At 44.8% G+C, this 5,000-nt stretch overlaps 2 long non-coding RNA genes across 2 annotated transcripts in view; one reads left to right on the forward strand and one right to left on the reverse strand.

Moving 5' to 3' along the window:
- Positions 1-1,750, forward strand: part of LOC147027979 (uncharacterized) — a 2,811-nt gene extending 1,061 nt beyond the window's left edge. Inside the window, exons 1-2 of the long non-coding RNA XR_015057353.1 lie at positions 1-409; positions 1,116-1,750. The exon at positions 1-409 is cut by the window's left edge and continues 1,061 nt beyond it. This is a non-coding gene — a long non-coding RNA (uncharacterized LOC147027979). The remainder of the gene's footprint in view (positions 410-1,115) is intronic.
- Positions 1,745-3,593, reverse strand: LOC147027980 (uncharacterized). Its single transcript, XR_015057352.1, has 2 exons — positions 2,594-3,593; positions 1,745-2,345 (listed from the first exon to the last, which is right to left on the reverse strand). It is a non-coding gene; the product is annotated as an uncharacterized LOC147027980 (long non-coding RNA).
- Between the last annotated feature and the right edge of the window lie 1,407 nt (positions 3,594-5,000).

The raw sequence follows: 5,000 nt of genomic DNA on the forward strand, positions 1-5,000 counted from the left end.
AGCAATAAGGGATATATAGTGAATCCAATATATGTGTGTATATATGTATGTGTGTGTGCTTTGCTCTTCCCTTGATATATTTATTTATTTATTAAATATTTGTTTCATTCCAAAAAGCACAATGAGGGACATTAACTAAAACAAATAAAATTCTTTCAGGTACAACATGTACTTGGTGGCATTCTCCTGCATCTTTCTCATCCTATCGGTGCTGCTTACCCAAGCTCTTGGTAGTGTGGGTTTCATCATGGCCAATTGTCTGAACATGGCACTGCGAATTGCCGTTAGCCTGAGCAGTATTCACCGTTTCTTCGCTCACAGCTCACACCGACCACTACAGCGCCTCTGGCTATCGCCATGTATGGCGACTTCCTTTGTGGCTGCATGGGCCTTCACCAGCTTATCAGAGGCAAGTCAGGGTGTGTTGGATTGTGATTTTTTTTTAAGATGGCATTTGTCAACACGTGCTCAAAATGTACATTATCGAACACTATTGATCATGTCGTGTGGTTGTGTTAATGGTGTAGTTTTGTTTTGACATGCTGCAGTTACAACCACAATACAAGTGTAGTACTCTAGTTGGTAACAGGTCCTACTACAGTAGTCTGCAGGAAAGGAATGCTATTTTTGCTTGGGTAGTCTATATAACCCAGAGATTCTATTTTTCTGGAGCCAAAAGTGAACATTTAATCCATAATCTTACCTTCACTGTTATTGTACAACACAACTTTCAGGGCTGTGACTAAAGGGAGGAGAGGGGAGGGGTGGGGGGTTAGTATTTATGCTGAATAAATTTGCCGTTTTGTAAAAACAAACTTGCACAGTATTGGTCTCCACTGAAAATCTGGCAGGAGTGTGAGGTGAGAGTGGAAACCTTTCATCTTGGCAGATTAAATCGAAGTATGCAGTGTGGTGTTAAGAAGTAAGGAGTTGGGGTGGAGGAATGTGGGTAAAAGCACAAGAAATGGTCCATTTTCTTACTCTGTGAAGCGTTCACTCATCCGTCACAAAAAGTCTGAATTTTGTGGAATTAAATATTTTCTCCATTATTGAAATGTTTGTTATAAAACAAATGTGTGAGATGAAAGTTTCTCAAACCAAGATGTTGTGTACAGATGTACATGTATACTGGTGCTGGTGTACAAGGTACCGTGTTGCATCTGGCAGTGGGGGCAGGCTGCCTGATGCTGCTACTGATTGCCATGAACAAGTCCGAACCAGAGTTGTTGATTATTGCAAAGCGACACCTTCTGCCTGGACAACGAAGAAAATCAGAGTAAAATTTAATCGTACTTCAGCAGCAGAGACAGAGGAAGAGGGTGGCTTTGAGGAATTAATTTCCATTCACAACCTGGTGGTTTTGTTTGGTATACTGAACTTTTTTGATTGCTAATGAGACCAGGGAGCCCACCTATGTTTGTTTAATTTCACTCATTTTAAGATGAGCTTCTAACCAAAGTGTCGGATACCAAGCTTCGCAGTGAAGCGGAAGCGATTTGTTCATGCTCTATACAAACAGCAATTGTGGCTGATGATGTTTGCTGACTTCCAAGAAGATGGCATTCATTGAGCAGGATATTTGAAGTGCATGTCTCGATTGAATCACTCTACTTTTGCTGGTATATAATACACGTCATGAATGGGGGTTACTTCAGCACATTCCGTTTTTCCCCTTCCATCCTGGAAAAGCTGGGTGCACACGCGGTTATTTGTGACCATGTCAAAACGATTAAAAACACGAGCATTTCAATGTTGTTTGCTTTAATTTGCATATGGACAAGTCAGACCTGAACGGAACAAAACAAACATCAAAACCAGTTTCCCAACAATAGCAAACTGCAACAATGACATCAAGTGGATTGAAAAGGCATTTGTCAGAAGAAAACCATGTATTGATGCAATAAACCTCAAATCAGTCCAATACCCACCTAATTAAGAAAGCAGTCACAGGATGTTGTTATAAACAATGGGATACAAATATCCTTAACCAATCATGAAAATTGGTGTATTGTCATTCAAGGTGATACATTATTCCTTTTTTAAATACCTGGAAGTGGAGCAAGGATTAAATGGTAAAACAATTTAAGCCACGATGTGGGAACAACTCATCATTGTAACTTTCCACGATATAGACGAACAAAAATTAAAGGTGAACGCAATCGATTACAGATCCTCACATTCAAACGGTTTCCAATCAAAATACAAAATAAAAAAAGTTTGTCTGTCTTTCACAGTTCATCAAACCATGGGTGTCAGAGGCAGTGGTGACAAGGAAGAGTTGACTTGTACCATCACTCGTTCACTTTCTGAAAGTATTCTTTGGAACCATCCGGGTCTGGTTTGATCTGCCACACGTGGTGAGAAAAAAACGGTTAAACACGCTGTATACGCAACGTGGAGACATGCAGTGACATCAAATGCTTCCACGTGCTGAAGGTCTTGTACACGTTCTTCCTTCCCTCACAAATGCTCATTCAACATGTCAAAGTTCTACAAGATGAAGTAGAAGGGTTCTGGGATTCAAGAGCTGATGATGAAACATGTATCGAGATAGTCAACTTTTAATGTTCAGGCAAATGTTGAGAACAGTTACCGTTGGAGAATCTGGCTTCCAGTTCGCCGGACAGACCTCCCCGTGGGTTGCAACGAATTGAAAAGCCTTGAGTAAACGAAGAGTCTCTTCCACAGATCGACCGACGGGAAGGTCATTGATTCCGGCATGTCGAACGACACCCTCGGGATCTATCAGAAACAACCCCCTGTGAGGGTTTAATGATAGCAAATTAATAAATGCCTTGTGCAGGAAAGAAAAAAAAATTCTTTCCAACTTTCTAACCAAATGTAATATCTTACAGTTTAGAATTTTGGGTCATCTAACGTTACATATGCATCAAGAGATCTCCAACGAGACATCACCATGTAACACCACCTGTGAAGGTCACAAGTCCGGGAAAGTTTTATTACTATATGCCTGTGCCGTTACTTAAAAATCAAGCCTGTTGTTGGCTTAGTGGGAAGGGTGGTGGCTTGGGATCCTAGTGTGCTGAGTTCAAGCCCCGTTGGCCACTGAATTACGACACCAGGGGGTTGGCTCAGCCTGTCATCCTTCCGAGGTCAGCAAAATGAGTACTAGTGTGTACTGGTAGAGGGGCACTGCATCAGCGACAGTCGTACTTCCCAGAAAGGATAGCTACCCTGGCAGCAAAGCTGCCTAAGCCTGGTGTTGGCTTTGTGGTTAGGGTGGCGGCTTGGGATCCTAGGGTGCTGAGTTCAAGCCCCGTTGGCCGCTGAATTAAAATACACCAGGAGGTTGACTCAGCCTGTCATCCTTCCGAGGTCGGCAAAATGAGCACCAGTGTACTGGTAAGGGGGGCACTGCATCAGCGGCATAGCCACGTCCCAACCAATGATGCAACCAGCAGCCACAGGTTACACTCGACAGAGAGAGAGAGAACGAGAGAGAGAGAGAGAGAGAGAAAACGAGAGAGAGAGAGAGAGAGAGAGAGAGAAAACGAGAGAGAGAGAGAGAGAGAGAGAAAACGAGAGAGAGAGAGAGAGAGAGAGAGAGAGAGAGAGAGAGAGAGAGAGAGAGAGAGAGAACGAGAGAACGAGAGAGAGAGAGAGAGAGAGAGAGAGAGAACGAGAGAGAGAGAGAGAGAACGAGAGAGAGAGAGAACGAGAGAGAGAGAGAACGAGAGAGAGAGAGAACGAGAGAGAGAGAGAACGAGAGAGAGAGAGAACGAGAGAGAGAGAGAACGAGAGAGAGAGAGAGAACGAGAGAGAGAGAGAGAACGAGAGAGAGAGAGAACGAGAGAGAGAGAGAACGAGAGAGAGAGAGAACGAGAGAGAGAGAGAACGAGAGAGAGAGAGAACGAGAGAGAACGAGAGAGAGAGAACGAGAGAGAGAGAACGAGAGAGAGAGAACGAGAGAGAGAGAACGAGAGAGAGAGAACGAGAGAGAGAACGAGAGAGAGAGAGAGAGAGAGAACGAGAGAACGAGAGAGAACGAGAGAACGAGAGAGAACGAGAGAGAACGAGAGAGAGAGAGAACGAGAGAGAGAGAGAGAACGAGAGAGAACGAGAGAGAGAGAGAGAGAGCGAGAGAGAGAGAGAGAGAGAGAGAGAACGAGAGAGAGAGAGAGAGAACGAGAGAGAGAGAGAACGAGAGAGAGAGAGAACGAGAGAGAGAGAGAGAACGAGAGAGAGAGAGAGAGAGAACGAGAGAGAGAGAGAGAGAGAACGAGAGAGAGAGAGAGAGAGAACGAGAGAGAGAGAGAGAGAGAGAACGAGAGAGAGAGAGAGAGAGAACGAGAGAGAGAGAGAGAGAGAGAGAGAGAACGAGAGAGAGAGAGAACGAGAGAGAGAGAGAACGAGAGAGAGAGAGAGAGAAAACGAGAGAGAGAGAACGAGAGAGAGAGAACGAGAGAGAGAGAACGAGAGAGAGAGAACGAGAGAGAGAGAACGAGAGAGAGAACGAGAGAGAGAGAGAGAGAGAACGAGAGAACGAGAGAGAACGAGAGAGAGAGAGAACGAGAGAGAGAGAGAGAACGAGAGAGAACGAGAGAGAGAGAGAGAGAGAGAGAGAGAGAGAGAGAGAACGAGAGAGAGAGAGAGAGAGAACGAGAGAGAGAACGAACGAGAGAGAGAGAGAGAGAACGAGAGAGAGAGAGAGAGAGAACGAGAGAGAGAGAGAGAGAGAACGAGAGAGAGAGAGAGAGAGAACGAGAGAGAGAGAGAGAACGAGAGAGAGAGAGAGAGAGAACGAGAGAGAGAGAGAGAGAGAACGAGAGAGAGAGAGAGAGAGAGAACGAGAGAGAGAGAGAGAGAGAGAACGAGAGAGAGAGAGAGAGAGAAAGAGAGAGAGGGAGAGAACGAGAACGAGAGAGAGAGAGAGAGAGAACGAGAACGAGAACGAGAGAGAGAGAGAGAGAACGAGAGAGAGAGAGAGAGAGAGAACGAGAGAGAGAGAGAGAGAGAACGAGAGAGAGAGAGAGAGAACG

This window comes from Eptatretus burgeri, chromosome 4 (assembly GCF_056783735.1).
Source record: "Eptatretus burgeri isolate ZD-2024b chromosome 4, Ebu_testis_v1, whole genome shotgun sequence".
Lineage (NCBI taxonomy): Eukaryota > Metazoa > Chordata > Myxini > Myxiniformes > Myxinidae > Eptatretus > Eptatretus burgeri.